This window comes from Ictidomys tridecemlineatus, chromosome 15 (assembly GCF_052094955.1).
Source record: "Ictidomys tridecemlineatus isolate mIctTri1 chromosome 15, mIctTri1.hap1, whole genome shotgun sequence".
In the NCBI taxonomy this organism is placed as follows: Eukaryota; Metazoa; Chordata; class Mammalia; order Rodentia; family Sciuridae; genus Ictidomys; species Ictidomys tridecemlineatus.
This window is the reverse complement of record NC_135491.1, coordinates 49,430,872-49,449,840: the sequence shown is the minus strand read 5'-3', so window position 1 is coordinate 49,449,840 and position 18,969 is coordinate 49,430,872. Positions and strand designations below refer to the sequence as shown.

Sequence of the window (18,969 nt, the reverse complement as noted above, 5' to 3'; positions counted from 1 at the left end):
TACATGTATGAAGACACAAATGGTGTGACTCTACTTTGGGTACAACCAGAGAAATGAAAAATTGTGCTCTATTTGTTTACCATGAATTTAAACGCATTCTGCTGTCATGTATAACAAATTTAGAACAAACAAAAAATAAATAAATAAATTTCAACCTCTCTTCCCCAACTCAGGCACCCACAGGGCTGGAAATCAGTGAAGTATAACAGAGCCCACGACGCCAGATAGGTTCCCTGGAACAATCCTGGGCAAGAACATCCAGCCTGGGAAGGAAGCTCCAGGGGCTGGGGACAAAGAAAAATTGCTTTCCCAAAGGAACTGAGCCAGGGTGATTCACACAACATGGTGGAAAGGGGGCATGGTGTTCCTTCCCTAGTTTCCAGCCCGTGGCTGTCAACACTAAGTTTCTGAACTTGGGAGAAAGGAGTGGGATTGGTGCCTTTGCTTTCTGCTCACTTGGCTCTTCCCAAGCTTGGGACATGGCCAGGGGCTCTAGTCTGGATTCTGCCCCTCCCTCCACCTGGGAGCCCTGGAAGGCTGGCCACCCTGGAGAAGACTCAGGCCTGCTTGATCCCAGCAGAGGCTGGTGGAAAAGGGCTGAGCTTGGGTAATACAAGTGCTAAAACATACATACAGGAAGGAAAAGCTATGCCTCTGGAAGCCTCTAGAACAGTCTTTACAGAAAGACTTGACCTGGAGTTGAAGGACCCAACTGAAAATCCAGCATCTAACCAGATGTGGTGATACAAGTCTGTAATCCCAGTGATTCAAGAGGCTGAGGCAGGAGGGTCACAAGTTCAAGGCCAGCCTGGGCAACTTAGAGAGACCCTATCTCAAAATAAAAAAATAAAAATAAAAAAAGCTCAGTGGTAGAGTGCCCCTGGGTTAAATCCCCAATACAAAAATCAATCAATTTATTAATTAAAATACGGATCCCCACATCCTCTGTGGAATGGGGAGAAGAGGGAAGAGAATCAAGCCAACAGCCAGTGCTAAGCCTGAAAAGACAGGCACAGGAAGACAGGCAACAGACTGCGTCAATGGAAGTTTTTTTATTTTCTGTTTTTTGTTTTTTTAGTACTGGGTATTGAACCCAGGGGTACTTTACCACTGAGCTACTACATCTCCAGCCCTTTTTATTTTATTTTTTATTTTTTGATATAAGGGCTTGCTAACTTAGTGAGGTTGGCCTCAAACTTAGGATCCTCCTGCCTATTTCAGCCTCCGGATGCTGGGATTACAGGAATGCGCCACTGTGACTGACCAGACTGCTTTGTCACAAAGGAAAGCTCTGGGCAGGGTCCATGGAGTCTCTGCAACAGGATTTCAGGTCCTCAGCAAGCCAGAGTGCGGTGGCAGAATATTCTGGATGGCACATTGGGGCAGACTTGGCCCAAAGCTCTAACAGAATAAATACAGCCCCTGAAAATGCCGGGAACGCTTCTGGGACACAAGGGCCCAAGTGCAATGCTCCTCAAATCCAGGACCACTTACTCATCTAGTGCTAAAGTCACACTCGAAGGAGCCGGTGAGAAAAAGGTTCTCCTTTATCAGGCCCAGATATGCGCCACACTTCCATCACTGGGCTGATAACAGCCTCTGGCTATTACTTTTCAGTTCCCTTGGCCAGGCCATGCTGCCCTGGGGAATGCTGGCCAGGTGGAATGTACTGCCTCTAAGACCAGGCAATATCATGAAGGTGACAGTCTAGGCTGCAGGCATGGAGGTAGATTGCACAGGGCAAGTTTCTCTAAAGGGCCACAATGTTGGCAAGAAGGTGAGGAGAGCCAGCTATAACTGACAAGTTAACCTCCCTTTTTAATCATTCCTGCTCCCACATTCCCCTAAGGTGGTGGTTCTCTGGATTTCTGTGACTTCATCTGAACATCTGGCATGCAGTGGGAGTACTGTGCACACTGGCAAGCAGTAGCCTGAAAGTCTAGAGACCTGTCTGGCTCCTGGGCCCCACCCAGTGCCAGGCAGGACACAGAGCTGTTGCTGCAGTCTGGAAACTCAGCTTTGTGGCCAGGATTTTATCTATTTCCTTCATTAAGACCACATAATTTCAGTGGTGCTTTTTGTTCCAAACCCAGAACAATCTTTCCCTAATTTACCCAATAAACTTCTATCAGCCAAAGGCCAACGTCTTATCAGTTTCTATTCTTGTGCCCCAGTGGGAAGAAGGAACCAGGTGGGCAGACTTCTATAGTTCCTGCCAAGATCAGATGTTGGAGAACCACCAGTCCTTTAGCACATTGTGGGCTAAACCGGGCCTGAGCACTTTGTCTAGAAGAGATATATTATAGCTGGTTGCAATGGCATGCACGTATAATCTTAGCAACTCAGGAAGCTGAGGCAGGAGGATTTCAAATTCAAGGCCAGACTGGGCAACCTAGTGAGACCCTGTCTCAAAATAAAATAAAAAGGGCTGGGGATGTAGCTCAGTGGTAAAAAGCATCCTTGGGGTTCAATCTCCAATAACAAAACAGAGAGAGAGGGAGAGAGAGAGATAGGTATAGTACAAGGTGTACTTAGAATCAGAGCACACTCCTAAGAGGCACACAGATGTCAACCCCCTGGGGGAGATAAAGAAAGGAGGCATTCCTCACACACAGCCAATGAACCCTGAGGGGAAAGAAAGATAGGGCAAAGGTGAGGACTCATAGTGACATGGGTCCTAAAGGGTTCCTGGACAGGGAGACAGGCCAGCATAGGAAGTCAGAGAGTATGGCAAAAGGTCATGTGAAGGTTTGCTAATCCCAGATTTGATGATGTCTAGGAAATGGCAGAGAACAGCAGGGTCCAAAAACAAACCAGTAGCCTGTACTTTTTGAGCCAGGCTGTTTTTATTCTTCACACACCCTCTCTTTAGCTTTATTTTGCACTCCTTTTATATTTAGCAATGTCTTTTGGAAAGGTCAGCCTGTGGCAGCTATGCTAATAGAAACCTAAAGATGTTTTCATCTATGCCTGGACCAGAAGATTAAAGGGAAGCAATGAACCAGGCATGATGGCAAAGCCTGGAATCCTTGTGACTCGGGAGGCTGAGGCAGGAGGATCATGAATTCAAAGCCAGCCTCAGCAACTTAGCAAGGCCACAAGCAACTCAGTGATACCCTGTCTCTAAATAAAAGACAAATATAGGACTGTGGCTCATTGGTTAAGTGCCCCCTGATTTCAATCCTTGGTACCAAAAACAAACAAACAAACTTCATGAGAGCTTGTCCCAAAATAAAAATAAATAAATAAATAAACAAATAAAATCAAGTGATAAAGTGCCCCAGGTTCAATCCCCAGTACCATCTATCAATCAGGGTCCCCCACTCCTCCAGGAGAGGAGGTAGAGAAAGGTAGAAAAAAAGAATGGAGGAAACCAGAGCTGGATCCCTGCATTGGTCACTATATCTTTCTGAATTTCTTTCTGAGACCTTGAAAGTTACAATTAGGAAGAGAGTAGTAATGAGCCCACGGCCAGCCTGGTACCATTTGGTAACCTCTGGCCTCGACACTGCTGGTAGGTTTGCGAAACACCTCTGCCCTGCATCCCCACTTTTCCATCACAAAGTTCAGTCCCAGGAAACAGCGGTGGGAGATGGATGGTGACGTGGGGAGCCCCGTAGTACACACCTGCTTTCCCTTCTCTCTGCCTCTACTTGAGCAATCTTCCTCTTCAGTGAGGAGCTGATGATACGCTGTGCCCTACGCAGAAAGGGCCCTGGTTGCTAGGTGATCACTTTACCACCTCTGGAAAGTGGCAACATGAGCTGCTATGAGTAGGTGCAAAGGGGCCCTCTCCTTGCACTGCCTCTGGCCCTCCCTCTAGGAGAGGAGGAAGGGCCAGGACAGCCAGGGGCCCTCCCTGCCCCTGCTGCCCGTCTTCAAGGATGACTCATCCTCCTGGGTCTGGCCTGAGTTCTAAGCCCCCTGCTAACATGATACCCAACACAACATGCATCAATGTTGCCAACTTGGGGGGATGTGGAGGGGAGGGGTACACAGACCTTGGTCTATTACAATGGCCCCCCGGGAAGCGGGCTTAGTTTTCTGGCTTGTTATCTACCTCAGAGTTACACAGGGATTTCCAGAGATTCCCAACATGCCGGTGCTTTCAGAGACTATGCAGGGGTGACCTGGGGGCCATAAGGAGTGGGCCTGCTTTCAAATCCTTTGCATTCCTTTGTGAGGCTGGGGTGTCCCCACCCCATCATGTGCCCAGAAGCTGACAGTTTTCAATGATGATGATGAAATAAGCCTGAGGACCTTGATTCCAGAACTGGCTCTGCAGTTGAGTCAACAGTTGAGCAAATCATACCTCTCTGGGCCTCAGGTCCCCTATCTGTAAAATAAACATGATAATGTCTGCCCTGCTGACCTCATGTACTCCCTGCAAAGATGAAATATGCTATGACTGGGAAGTGGCTTGCTGGCTATCAACAAGTTTGTCTCACAGAGAGGAAGGAACCACGGATGACAGGAGATGCTACAGCTAAGCTGAAGGAGGGTAGGGGGCTCTGGGCCAGGCTGGGAGACGACTTAGAAGCTAGTTCAGGCAGAAACAGGTAGATGAGGGGCCTCTGGATGCCAAGCAGGAGGGGCAGGCAGATCACACCTGTCAGTCCAGGCTGGTAGACAGTTCAGGAGGGAAGAACTGACTGTCAGCAAATATCTAAAGGAGGAAAGGGGATGAGCAGAATAAAAGGGGGCTTTATTCCCAAACTCAGAAGAGCCACCTCATGCCTGAGGATTTAGGAGTGCATGAGACTTGCCCAGAGCTCCCTGGACCTCCAGCAGCACTGTATTGGTATAAAACTTCACACTCTTCAACAGCTCCCAACCCCTCATATGCATCCTTCCCTTTCTGAACCAGAGGCCCCAGAGAAGTGAGCCACACAAGGCAAGACGCCTGTGCATGATTGAATCTGAGGTCTCCTCCTGCTAATCTGAGGCTCAAAGCCCAGAGCACACTGCTAAGATCTTACTACCACACCCATTCCTTGGTTTGGCCACCCCGGGTGAAATATCTATACCCTCCCAAATTAGAGGCTATGGGGAACAGAGGTCTAAGAGAGCTGGTTTTGTCTGTCTGGAACTGAAACCAGAACCACTGTCCTGTGCATTCACTTCTGAAGAAGTCAGAGAAGCACAGAGCTTCCCAAGCAGGAAATTCCCAGTATAATCCAGAAAGCTCAGCAGCCCTAGAGATAGCCCCAAAGGAAGGAAAAACCACAGGAGCAGAGTTAGCATCCTGAAAGCCAGGGCAGAATTCACAGACTTAGGCCAAGTCATTGTTCACAGGGACCTCACTGAAGCCACTGCAAGGGGCTCTCATCTCAGACAGATCCCTTCATAACACCAGCTACATACAGACAGCCCTGGGCCACAGGAAGAAGGAGCCATTTGCTACAACCTGCCTATGTCCACTCTTTATCCTGCAGTCCAGAGAATAAATCACTCCTGTTCTGGGCAGCCAGACCCCTGGCCGGTGAGGTAGGCCATCTAGGTACTTGTCTCAATTCTTGTGCCTTCTAGTTTGGGGATCTCAGGCACACTCCTCAACCTCCACTTCGAGACATGTAAACGGAATGACTCAATGATTCTAAGTTCATCCTACATTCTAGCATTTAGTTTTTAACAGGCGAAATTAATAAACTACAGTAAACCCGTATTAGTTTGTTCACAATGGTGCTTCTGACATGTAAGGCAGGTCATGGAGCCTCCGCAAGGTCTCCATGGGCCTAAATACTTACCCCTACTTCAACATATCATGTCTTCAAAGCAAACAACAAGCTTATCTTCCTTTAGGGAACTGTCTCTCCCCAGACTGCCATCTCTATACTAGGTACCCTTGGCCTGGCCAAGGCTCCAGTTCAGGATTCCCTACAAGAATCCCAGGAGAGGGCTGGGAGGATGGAGGGCAGGGGCCTCCTACCAGGTGAAAACTGGGGGTGGTAGCATTTTCCCTGCAGCCAGCCAGCCACACCCACAGACACATGAGGCCATAGATCCCCCTTTATCAAAGGGCACTTTGAGTTGGATTTTTGACCTTTATAACTGAAGAAGTTCAACTGACAGAATCTTGCACACACATACTACCATTTTCCATTCCACTTAAAAGAATTTTTAAAAGTCCCTGATTGAATCACTTTGCCATCTGACACAAAAGGGCTGACCTAGACTTGTATTTGAAACTCCCATCCTTGATAGGTCACCCCAGCTCAGAGGGCCACAAGAGCAGAAGGGGCCTGGAAAACAATATTCTGGAATTCCCAGCAGTAGCTCATTCTGGGCAAGACTAAAATCCTTCATTGGCCAGGGACACTACCCCTATGTACAATCAATAAAGGAGCCTTTGATATGCATGGATTTCCAGGGTGGCCTATGGTCAGCACTGCCCACTGCCAGAGTCCCCCAACCACAGGAAAGACTGACTTGTACCTTTTGTTGCCTAGCCATGCCCTAAACCAGCTGAAAACAGAACACAATCCTGGACATGGAGGGCTGTCTCTCCAACACTGCTGCTCAACCTCTAAGTATCATCTCTGACTTTTCAAATGATGCCAGTCACACTCCCTGAACACGACTCCTTGGATGAGGTTTCTTTTTGTTTTGTTTTTTTTTTGGTACCAGTGATTGAATGATTAAATTCAGGAGCACTTAGCCACATCCTCAGCTTGTCTTATTTTGAGACAGGGTCTTGCTAAATTGCTCAGGACCTTGCTAAGTTACTGAGGCAGGCTTTGAACTTGTGATCCTCCTGCCTCAGTCTCTTGAGCCACTGGGATTACAGGCATGCTCCTTGCTTCGATGGATGATGTATCTTAGAATCCCCAAACTTGAAAAAACTGCCCCAACCAAACTCACACATATTAAGAATTTCAAACCCAGTCCTACTTCTATATTCCCAATTTCTGGGAAAGGAACCACACCATCCATTTAGCCCTGAAACATAATAGTCATCTGGGACCCTCCCTTTCCGTGACTTCCCACAGCCAATCTATTACAAAACCCAGGTTTTTTTTTTTTTTTAACCATCTGAATCTCTAATCTTCCAATTTCTCTCCACAACTACAACCACCCATTCTATCCAAGAAATTGCCATCCTTCATCTGCAGTAGCTCCCCAGCTATTAAACCCCAGAATCTACAAAAGAGATGCCCACCATGTTTCTCTCCACAGGGAAGCCCAAGTAATCTTCTCCAATGCAAATCCCATCAGATTCCCACCTCCAACTCCTTCCAGCAAAGCAGACAGCCCCCCCCCTCTCCAATGCTCTGGGGCAAAGGTGAGACTCCCTAAATACCCAGGACTCAGTCTCACCAGGATTGCCCCCCTCCCCCAGTGCAGATCTCCTCTGACCCTCTGGGAAAAGGGAGTGGTACCAGGCAGGGGAAACCCAGCTGGGCTGAGGCCAGGGGCTGCTTATTTCAAGAACAGCAGATCAAACAAGAGCCTCACAATAGGCTGGCAGGAGCTGTGAGACCTCCCAGAGCAGGCAGCTGTCTAAGTAGAAAACCCAAGTCTATCTCTTCCCTCTTATCACACTGACCCCTGGCCACCTGGCAGTCTGTGGAGAACAAACCATCATTAACAACCTCCCACCCGCCCACACACACACCTCTCCAGACACAATTCTATGTGACCCGCCCAGCCTGGTATCTCTGCCAGAAAGCCTGCCCTTCTTCCCTGCCAGGGTGTGGCCTGGGGCTTATCTCTGGTCAGACCCCCCTGTCCTGGGCAATGATCCAAGAAATCTTATGCTCTGCTCGAACTTATCTCCTCAATGTCCCCAAATACCCATGCCTTTTCTGCACAGTGGTATGTGTGGCCCTTTCCTTACCACCTTCCCTGTCTACTGTGAGACCCTACCCTCTCCTCCCAGGGAGGTCCTCAACTCCTAGCAAATGTACCACCTGGTATGATCAGCCTGAGATCCCACCTCCCACCCTGTCCTTGGGAAAACCTGGCTAGAGCAGAGCTTAGTGTGTAAGGAGGAGGGGAACTTGGGATAGAAAACACAGGAACCCTATTAGCCATCTCCCCAGGGCCTAATTGTGGCCAGTGTAAGAAGGGAAGAATGATAAGAAACCAGACAGGTTTTTCTGCCTGAACCTAGGACAGAGCCGGAGCAAGGACTGGGAGGGGGATGAGAAAATCCTAACAAAGGGAATGGCTACTAGCTGCAGGAGTCTAGGTTCTTCAGAAGTGCCAGGGCTGGCTGGCTGCTGCTTAATGCATCCAAGCGGCTAAGAAGAAAGGTCAAGCCAATTTCCAGATGTCGAACACCACAGAGGCATCCTGGGCCCCCAGCTCTACCTCTGCACTCAGGATGTGGCACTCCTCTGTCAGGTAGACCAGATAATTTGAGAGCAAATTCCTAAGCCATTCTGTAAAATTCTTTTTTTTGCAGTACTGGGGATTGAATCCTGTCCTCACATATGCTAGATAAATGCACTACCACTGAGCTACATCCCCAGCCCTCTTTTAAAATTTTATTTTGAGGGACTGGGGTTGTGGCTCAGTGGTAGAATGCTCGCCTATCACATCCAAGACTCTGGGTTTGATCCTCAGCACCACATAAAAATAAATAAGTAAAAGGTATCGTTTCCAACCACAACTAAAAACTAATTAATTAATTAATTAAAAAAATAAACAGGGGCTGGGGATGTGGCTCAAGTGGTAGCGCACTCGCCTAGCATGCATGAGGCACAGGGTTTGATTCTCAGCACCACATAAAAATTTTTAAAAAATGAAGATATTATGTCCACCTAAAACTGAAAAATAAATATTTAAAAATAAATAAATAAAATTTTATTTTGAGTGGGGCACTGTGGTACAAACCCATAATCCCATGGCTCACACCTGTGATTCTAGTGACTTGGGAGTCTGAGGCAGGAGGATCACAAGTTTGATGCCAGTCTCATCAATTTAATGAGGCCCTAAGCAACTTAGGGAGACCCTGCCTCAAAATGAAAAATTAAAAAGGGCTGGGGTCATAGCTCATCGGTAGAGCACCCCTGGGTTAAATCTCCAGGACCAAAAAAAATTTTTTTTAATTATTCTGAGACAGGGTATCCCTAAATTGCCCAGGCTGGCCTTGAATTTGTGCCTCAGCCTCTCAAGTTGCTGAGATTACAGGAGTGTGCCACTGAGCCTGGTTTTTCTTGCTAGAAATTGAACCCAGGGCCTCATAAGGCTATCACTGATTTACATCCCCAGTCCGCTTAATTTTTTTTCAAAAATGAAGACTCTTGAAACCCAGAGAGGGCAGTGACTTGTCTTGGGTCGCGGAGCACTGAATTCCCTGTGGGTAGCTAAGGCTCTCCATAGTTTACATGAACCTGACCAGACTAAGCCACGAACCATGAAAACTGAGCCCCCTTGAACCACTCAGGCAAACAGGCTGATGCCCCTTTGGAAGAATCTAACAGCCCTGCCCTGAGGCTCCCAGGGCTGCTTTGGGGGCTGTCCACCAAGGGCCTGCTGGCTCCTTCTATATAAGGTGAATGGCAGGGTCAGCCTGCAGATCTGGGATGGTCAGGAATTGCTAGGACTGACAATGTGCATAGGAAATGCCCTCCAAAGACCCTTGCCCAGGTTGGAAGGGCGTGAAGAACACAGACAGCTGTTACCGTCTGTGCAAGGCACAGGAAATGCCTCTTGAGAGATTAAAACTCCCTTTCATCTTAGAGTTTTGCCACTGTTGCTTTAAGGTCAAGTATGGATTGCTTTTCAGCCACTAAGGAAATTCCTTCCTCAAACATCTGCCATTTTGGTCTTAGGCTGAACCCTTCGACACTATTTATCTGCTTGACATTTCACAGCATCTTCCTAAGGAAGTGCCCTCTCCACTGGAAAAGTCCAAACAGGGTCCCCATTCCTCTCCTCACCCTCTTTAGGTTTCATGTCTCCAGCACCATCTCCCCTACCATGGTACCCGGGAACTTCTCCTGAGCTACGCTGGAGGCCCCAGGAATCAGCCAAAGGTTAAATAAGCAGGAATCCAAGGAAATACCAAACCTTCTGGGACAGGAAGGAACAGAGAAGGCCAACCACCAGAAACTTCCTTGTGGGTGGCAACCCAATCCAGGCTGGACCTCACACAGCTCCCTAGAGGACCTAATAGGGCTGGAAGGAGGGCCCGAGGCTCTTAGGAGCTCCCTCTTGTCTTTCCACCGGGCCTCACAGTCTTTGGTTGCTGTCTGTTTTCCTGTGCAGCCTAAGAATTCAAACACTGACCCGCAGAAGCGTTTGTTTCCTCCTGACACTGGTTCCAAGTCACCTTCTCCATCAAATAACAGGTACTTTACTTTATCTTTAACTGGACTTGGATGGGAATGGGGGCCACTTACAGGACAGGAGAGACTCAACATTCTACTAATGTCCCTTTCAAACTCAAAGGAACCTGGCAAAGACAGCAAGAGGGATTGGAGTGGGAAAGGCATGGGGGGTGGTGACAGGGGCGAGAAGATGGTCACCTCACCGCTGCAATTCCCTTCCCTATGCCTCTCCCAACACTCTTCCTCTCACCTTCCCCTCTCCGCAACCCCGTTCCCCTCCAAATTCTCTTTAACCACAAAAACAAATAACTGGTTGATATTTCCTCACCAGAGCAGTTCCCTCTAGACCAATTAGCTATCTGCAGTTGCTGCTGGCTTCTTCCTCTGAAGGCTGCTGACCTGCCAGGCTGGGGATGCTGCCTACCACGGCGTCAGCAGTGACTCCTGAAGGATTCAGGAGAGAAGAGGCAGAGCAGTGTGAGGGCTGCCTCCTGAGGTCCCAGGGCCGGTCCATACCTCCAGGGCCCTGGAGCCCTGCAAGGCTAAAGAGGAGAGGTGACTTCATTTGAGGATGGCTTCATTCTTGAGCCCTAACTCACACAGCGGTGAGGCTGCCTTCTGTGTCCCTCCTGCACATCCATACCCTATCTTAAATAGGAAGGTAGAAAAGAAAAAAAGATGCTAAGGACACAGCTCCTAACCTAGGCAGAGTTGAGAAACAGAGGCAGCTATTTCCTGGGTAGCTAAAATGCCTTGAAGGCAAGAGAACCAAGTCCATTGGTGAAGAGGGTCTTATCTGCCTGCCCGAAGAGGCTGGGCTGAGGCCCCTCTTAAATTTTTCAACATCAGATGCCAGAACTATGTGTGTCGTGTTGTAATAATATTAGTATTATACAAATAAAAAGTTAGCATCCATATTAAAATATACAGAAATGATATTTTTTTCTCTAGATTTCCCTCATCTCTTGTCTTTCTTGGTAGTGCACCTTGCATTAGTAGATGGGATGATATCACAGAGATTAGAATTGTGGGAAACAGCCCTTCTCGCTCCAGGAAGATGACCTTCTGCTCTGGGAACCACAGGGATAACGTGTCCTTCCACATCACTCCTCCTGAGTGGACCCTGTTCCCTCCTTCCTGACCAGTCCAGTAGGAGGAAACTCCCCCAGGGCTCAGCTAGGGAGGGCTAATGTGGCGGAAAGCGCAGTCTGTGTCCTAGGCGAGATCTGCAGTGGCAACATGAAGGCTCGATGGACAACATGTTGCAATTACAATAATGATTTATAAATAAACAAGAAGAAGCACTTGAGAACGGCTGGTCGGGGACACAGGCAGCTGTCCCTGGTGAGTTCAGCATAACTGGAGGAAAAAAAGCCTGTTTTCCCCAGATGCAGGGAAAGTTCAGACTCTCTCCTTGTGAAATGTCACATGGAGATGTCTGTCCTGATAGTCAGCAAACACTTGTTGTTAACAAGCTTCTGAATATAGAGAGAGCAAAACAGTAGTCCCCAGAGAGTTGGGCCAGGTCCTTGCCTTGGTAAGGGGTCAGGTACAAGGGAACATGGGGGCGGGGGAGCTGAGAGGCTTGACAGGGAAGGCAGAAGCCCATCCTGGGCTGAGGTGTGGAGGGAAGAGATGTGACAGGGCTGAGTTGGCCACAAGGCCCCAGCTGCTTTCAGGATGTAGAGGGCTCTAGGGTCTGTGGCCCTACCTCCTCAGAGTGAGTCCCCAAACCTCAGGAAGCTCCAAGTCAGAAATAATGAGCTCTAGGATTCTGGGTATGCAGTTAGCATCCGCATGAAATCAAAGGCACATACTGCAAACCCTTCCTCCTCCTGACTGCCCATTTCAGCTAAAGAAGTCAACCTTCATCACCTAGGCACTGAACCGTCAAATTCCAGCCAATCAAGTGTCTGTTCCAGGAGATGATACTGAGTTTCACAGCCTCTCTTGAACCAGTCCCCTCTCTTCCATTTCTACAGCCAAGTTCCAGCCTGCATTACATTTCACCTGCACCCTATCTGAGCTTTCTGTATCCTCCCTCCCTTCTCCCTGATAACCCAGCCGTCCCTTGCTGCACATCAATCTGCCCTGGGCCTGCTCAGAAACTTGTCACATTAAGTAACCTCTCCGCCACCTGCCAACTCAAGTTCTTGTCTAGCATCCTTCTGGACTGATCTCTTGCTGTGTCTACAATGTCCATTTTCTCTTCTTCTAGGGACATTTTTTTGGGGGGAGGGGTGGTACTGGGGATGGAACCCAGAGTCTCATGCATGCTAGGCAAACACTCTACCCCTGAGCCACATCCCCAGCCCTGGGACTTCCCTTTTTGAAGACAGTGGAGAAGGACTGCCTATCATGCCCTGAGTTCTTCTTTCACTAAGGGAGGGCACAAGGCCTGCGGTGGGCCAACCAAACACTTCCTCTCTGGAATGTGAAACTCAAGCTGTGGTGATAAAATTACTGGGCACAGCTGGTACAGATTTATTCTGGTAAAAACAAACAAAAACAAAACAATACAACAGATTTTTTTTTTTCCTCGCAGCAGTGGTACTCTGGAAAAACTAGTCATTGCTTCCTGCCACACCCACTCTGAGACCCTGAAGGGGATGAGGGTTGATTAGTCATCCTACTAATTCTGGTAGTTCTCACAGCCTTCCAGGGAAGCCCTTTCCTGCTAAAGTCTGAGCCCTAACACTTTTCCTGTGCTGGGGCTCAGAAATACCCCAAAGGCCTCAGAAGCAAAGTTTCTCTCTGATCTCTCCTGTTTCCCTGTCTACCCCCAAGGCAAGCCATAAAAATCAGAATTTCTCATCCCCAAAGCAGGTCATAGAAACTAGATCCCCTTTTCTCCAAAGCAAGTCATAAAGCCTAAAAATATTATTTTAACCTTCCCCTGCCTGCTTTTCTGAAACTGAGTTGGCCATAAAGAAATTCTCTGACCTATCTTGTCTGATAGTAGATCATAATACCTCCATTTCCAAAGGGGTCTTGCCCCATGCCCAGGAGGAAGGAACCCTACACAGAGAGGCCAAGAAGCATCTGAATGGACGAGTCCTGCTGGGTTTTTACACTCAGTATATTAGCATTAGTCACATCCTTTTGTTTAATCATATTTCTTCTTCTCTTTTCCAGCGTTGGGGATCAAATCCAGGGCCTCATACATGCCAGGCAAGTTCTTTAACCATTGAGTTACATCCCCAGCCCTTTTTAAATTGTTTTAATATTATTTTTTAGCTGTAGTTGGACACAATACTTTTATTTTACTTATTTATTTTTATGTGGTGCTGAGGATGGAACCCAGGGCTTTGTCCATGCTAGGCAAGCACTCTACCACTGAGCCACAACCCCAGTACCCCCAGCCCTTTTTTAAATCTTTTTTTTGTACAGGGGATTGAACCCAGGGGCGCTTAAGCAGAGGCTGGCTTTGAACTTGAGATCCTCCTGTCTCAGCCTCCTGAGCTGCTGAAATTATAAGCATGTCCCACCACGCCCAGCTTTCCAGCTCTTTATATATATATATATATATATATATATATATATATATATATATATATATATTTAGAGACAGGGTCTTGCTGAGTTGCTTAAGTCCTCACTAAACTGCTGAGGCTGGTTTTGAACTCTATCCTCCCGGCTTAACTCCTGAGCCTGTAGGAGGAAACTACACCTCTGGGATTACAGGCATGCACCACTGCATCTGACTCCTTTTTAAAATCTTGAGACAGGGTCTTATTAGTTGTCCAGACTGGCCTCAAACTTGTGTGATTCTCCTGCCTCAGCCTCCCAAGTTACTGGAATTACAGGCGTGCACCACCACATTCAACTTGTGCAATCACACTTCTACATGCCTGTCCAAGCTTCATTCAACCTAAGCATAAAAATAGATAGTTCCCAGGGTCTTTGGGTCTTCAGTCTGCAGGCTCCCATGTTATATAAAATTATGGTCAAATAAATTATGTTTTTATCTTGTTAACTTTTTAGTATAGTTTATGAACTTTTTGGCAAAGGGTGCCAAGAGCCTTTTTAATGGGCAGGAAGGGGATCACCCCCTTTTTTTGCCCTTACATTTGCAAATAACAAAGAAAACCTTCCCTATGCTCTAGTAGGAAGGGACAACTCTCTAAATGTGCCCTGTGATGACCTCTCTGCACCTGGTAGCCTACATACCTCTCCAGCCCAAAGGTGCTGCAGGAACTCTACACATCAAGGACTGTCCCCAGTGCTTCTTCTGAGCCCTCTATATGAATCACTTCTATCTCTTACAAGTCACTGGCTCTACCGTCTGCCTTCCACTGTAGATACACTTGTACTCTTGTCTTATCCTCCTCCCTCTGTGACTTGATCGTTTTTGTCTCTTTCATCATGCCCAACACAGTTCCAGGTCCCCAAAATGCATCAGACTTTTTGGGACAGACAACCTCAAAGGACAATTACAGGTTTGCTGACCACGATAGCTAAGTGACTAAAAGCATGGAATGTGCTGTCAGAAAGCCGTAAGTTTGAATCCCAGATCCTACTCCTAGCTGTCCGTATTTTTTTTTTTTTTTTAGATGTTGGTGAACCCTTATTCATTTATTTTTATGTGGTACTGAGGATTGAACCCAGTGCCTCACACATGCTAGGCAAGTGCTTTACCACTGAGCTACAACCCCAGCCCAACTGTCTGTATTTTAATAAGTCTCACACGATGTGTAAATCTCAGTCCTTCACCTATGGAACAGTGACAGTGATGCCAATTGCACACAATGTTAACTGGGAGGATTCACTAACACATGAGCACATCTAGCACAATGCCTAGCTAGCGGAAGTGCTCAATGAACAGCAGCCCATTGTTGGAGCTATTAGTAGAAACTGGTCTAGCAAATATTCAGAGGGTCAGAACGAGGAGTCTTGACTGCTGTGTGACCCACAGTATATTTCTCTGTTCCTCTGTAATCCTATCTAGATCTATAGCTGCCTTCTATCTATGTCTACCTCTCACTGTCCTGTGAACAGCAGATATAAAATGTTTTACAAATCTCCATGTAATTCTTCCTGTTTGTGTAAATTTAAGATTTCACTGGGCATGTGGCACATGTCTCTAATCCCAGCGATTTGGGAGGCTGAGGAAGGAAGACCACAAGTTCAAGACCAGCCTTAGCAATTTAGTATGGCCTAAGCAACTTAGTGAGACTCTGTCTCAAAATAAAAAAGATAAAGGACTGTGGATGTGGCTCAGTGGTTAAGTGCTCCTGGGTTCAATCCCCAATACCAAAAAATAAATTAAATAAAGAAATTTCAGATTCCCAGCATTCTGACCAGTGTGCAGCTGTGGCAGTACCTCACCTGGCAGGTACATGGATGCACTTGTTCTGGGAGATGGGCATAAAGCACATGAGGGCCTGGCTCAGCTTCTGTGTCACTTCACTGTGTCCATAAAGCCACTCTTTTACAAAGCCCCGAGTCCTAAATGTCCTGGTTGGTCATGGGACTTGCTTTCAAATGACAATAGAGCTATGGTTAGAGTAGGACTGGCAGTTCAGGCACCACAAGTCACCCCTCTCATTAACCTAGCCAACCCTAGGTCATTAGAATGAAAGAATGCAGCTGCCAAAACAAGGTGGGGAAGTAAAGAGGAAGGAAGTCTCTTTTAAGGCTGGGGTTGTGGCTCAGCTGGAGAGCGCTCGCTCGCCTAGCATGTGTGAGGCCCTGGGTTGGATCCTCAGCACCACATAAAAACAAATAAACAAAATGAAGGTATTGTGTACAACTAAAAAATAAAATATATACAAAAAAGACTTTACACTTGCCTAAATTAATTTGCCACACAACTTTAACGGCCCCCAAACATTTGTTTTCAAAATATTAGCCCCCAAAAGCTGGGTAGAGATGCAAATTTTAGACCCACACAAACAAACTGGGTCAGAAAATTCTGGTAGTGTAGTCCAGATTCCTGAGACCCTCTACTTTGACTCAAGCATTTACTGAGCACCTACTATGTGCCAAGGACTGACTAGGTAAGGGTATTTCAGGAATGAGGACACATTTGAAGAACATCTGTCTACTGGGGACCAAAAATCAAGTACACAGATATCTTTGAAACAAAGCAAAATGTGGAATAGAACAATGCAAAGAAATTTATTTCCTTCCCCTCACCCCAGACCCTAATACCCCAGGTTTTCTCATGCCACGAAGAGAAACCAGTTCCAGGACTGCCTGACCTCCTGACTCTGCCAATCCTGCTGTTTCAATGTCCCTAATCCCAGCCAGCCTTCTCAAGAACAGGGGTCCTCAACCTGAGGCTCGGCTTGAGGAAAATGCTGTTATGAGGCCACACCTAGTGGTTCTTAAGGACTTCAAAATTGGCTGTACCTGAGGCTTGGGCTCAGAACTTGCCTAGGGGCCTAAAGCATGCCACAGCACATTACAGCAAAATACTCCCTGGCAGAGTCACTCCCACAGGCCCCGGGCAAGTCTGTTGGTGTGTACAGATGCAGACAAAAACACTGCACAGACAGTTGGCCCCCTGGCCTCTCTTCCTCCATTCTCAAGTTACAAGGTTAAAAGAATCCTATTCACAGCCAAGTGGGGAAGCATAGGAGGAGGGGGTGCTGAAGCAGGGAACCATCTGGTTCAGATCAAGACTGCTCACTCAGGACCCCTCCAAACACCCAGAGCATCCCCACCTTTCCTGATGGCTCACAGGTTTCCCACCCTCCTTTCCCTTCTTCCTGCTGGGAAACTGGGGATTGGAGTAGAAAGGGAAGACCCAGAGGAAAATTTGCCAGAAAAAAAAAACACAAAAAACTGAATGGTACAAACAAGTCTGTGGCGCCTCTCTGAACCCTTGTTCCCTCTTCCCTTCAAATTCTGAACACCAGGACTAAACTTCTGATCCCCACATCCAGACACCATGCCTTCCTCCACCTAGCAGGAATCCATTCCTGAAAGGGCAACCCCCTCCAAAGTTAGCAGCAGAAGCCAGAGAAGGCTGTGAGGTGTGGTCTCCCAGAGTCATCTTATGCCACCATCTCCGTAAAAGTAGCCGTCCCTTCCATCTCAGAGGGACTTCCAAGTCCATCAGGCATAAGAAGAGAAAGGGACGGCCAACAAGATTCTAGACATCAGAAGTGTGGGTTGCTGGCTAGGAATGACTGTTCCCCAGGGCGCCCTGAACTCCCCTCCGCAGCTCTGGCTAAAAGAGCCTGCAGATCTCTTTCAGCCACCCGCACCTCTCTCCCTTCTCCCAACACCACCTTAAAACTCTGTTCTCCAGTCCTTTTGAAGGCAACTGGAAAGCAAAAAGCTAGATGGGTGCAGTTGGCAAGAGATACAACCGAAAGGCTAACTCGAGGAAGCAGTAATGGGTAGGGACTCCTCTTCAGGCAGAATGGGCCAGAGTGGGCTATGCAAAGAAAGGGGTGGGCGGGGGCAACAGAAGTGGTAGAAGAGCTACAGGGGAGACTAAAGTGAGCTCAGCCCAGACCTGCAGCAGGGTCAGGAAGTTTGGTCCAGTCACAGGGGAATGACTGGAGAGAAGAAATGAATCTTCCATTTCAAGTCATAGAATGGACAGAAGACACAAAAGACGGGTTCAGGCCAGAGTCCACAGGTCTGGCAGGTGGGTCAACTTTCTGGCTTGCACCCATGCCTCAATTCCTCCAAAGTAAGAAGGAGGTCAAGCTGCCAAGTCTTATCTAAGAGAACTGGGCCACAGAGTGTAGGGCTGGGGGTCTGTGCCAGGTAGGGGAAAGGCTGATGGTGCAGACAATCTGTGGCCCAAAGGAATGAGGCAGGGGTCTCCAGATGGAGCAATGGCCAGCACGTGGGGGGCTGGGGGTATAAGTGGACTGAAAGTGGGGACTGGGGCAGGCAGCTCTTCAAGGGCTGGGGCTGGGGGAAGCCGGCAAGGAGTGGAACAGGAGTGACTGGAAGGCTGGGAGCGGCTGGATGTGCAGAAGCAGAAGGCGGGGACAGGGATCGAGGCCAAGGCAAGGGGACCCCCGCCCACACGGCGCCCCGACCCGGGGGGAAGTTGCCGGGGTGGATCGGGCCGATCTGGGCCGCTGAGCCAAGCCCGTTGCCTGCAAAGAGGTGGCCTGGGGCAGCTAGGGGCCCCGGGCGCCCCGCATCCCGCCCGCCTCATCCCGCCCGCGCACCTCAATCAGCGCCGGGCGCTGCGCGGGCCATGCTCGCCGCTCCTGCCGCCGCCTCCGCCCGTGCAGAAAGCCGCTGCTGCTGCCGCCACCGCCGCCCGCGTCCGGACCCGTTACCTCCGCGGCTCTCCGGTCCGCCGATCGCGGGCCAGTCCCGCCCTTGCCTGGCCCTGCCCTCCCGGAGCGCCGCCGCCGCCGCCTCAGCCCGGCCCCTCCCCCCACCCCTGCCCAGCAGAAGGGAAGGGTGGGGGAAGGGGGCGGGTGCCCCCTCCCCATTCACATCCTCTGGGGCTCTCCCCTCCCGCCCCCTCCCTTATGCGCGCGAGCATGCTGGGATATGCAGTCCTGCGGGCGTCCAGCCGCCAGGGGCGCCCTGCATGCTGGACTACCGCTCCTAGAAGGCAGCGCGCGCCCGCCCCAGGGATTGTGGGCTTTGTAGTTCGGTCGGGGCTCAGTGGGCTACAGCGCAGGAGTCGGGGTGTCTCGGTTCCCCAAAGGCCGGGCTCCCAGCGACTAAAGCAGAGGCCGTCGAGTCTGCGGTGCTCCGGGCTCGG

At 48.8% G+C, this 18,969-nt stretch overlaps 1 protein-coding gene across 1 annotated transcript in view; it reads right to left on the bottom strand.

Annotated features, from left to right (window-relative positions):
- Window positions 1-18,673, bottom strand: part of St3gal2 (ST3 beta-galactoside alpha-2,3-sialyltransferase 2) — a 51,465-nt gene extending 32,792 nt beyond the window's left edge. Inside the window, exon 1 of the mRNA XM_005318409.5 lies at window positions 18,419-18,673. The gene's annotated coding sequence lies outside the window, so the exon portion shown is untranslated. The remainder of the gene's footprint in view (window positions 1-18,418) is intronic.
- Window positions 18,674-18,969: the final 296 nt, after the last annotated feature.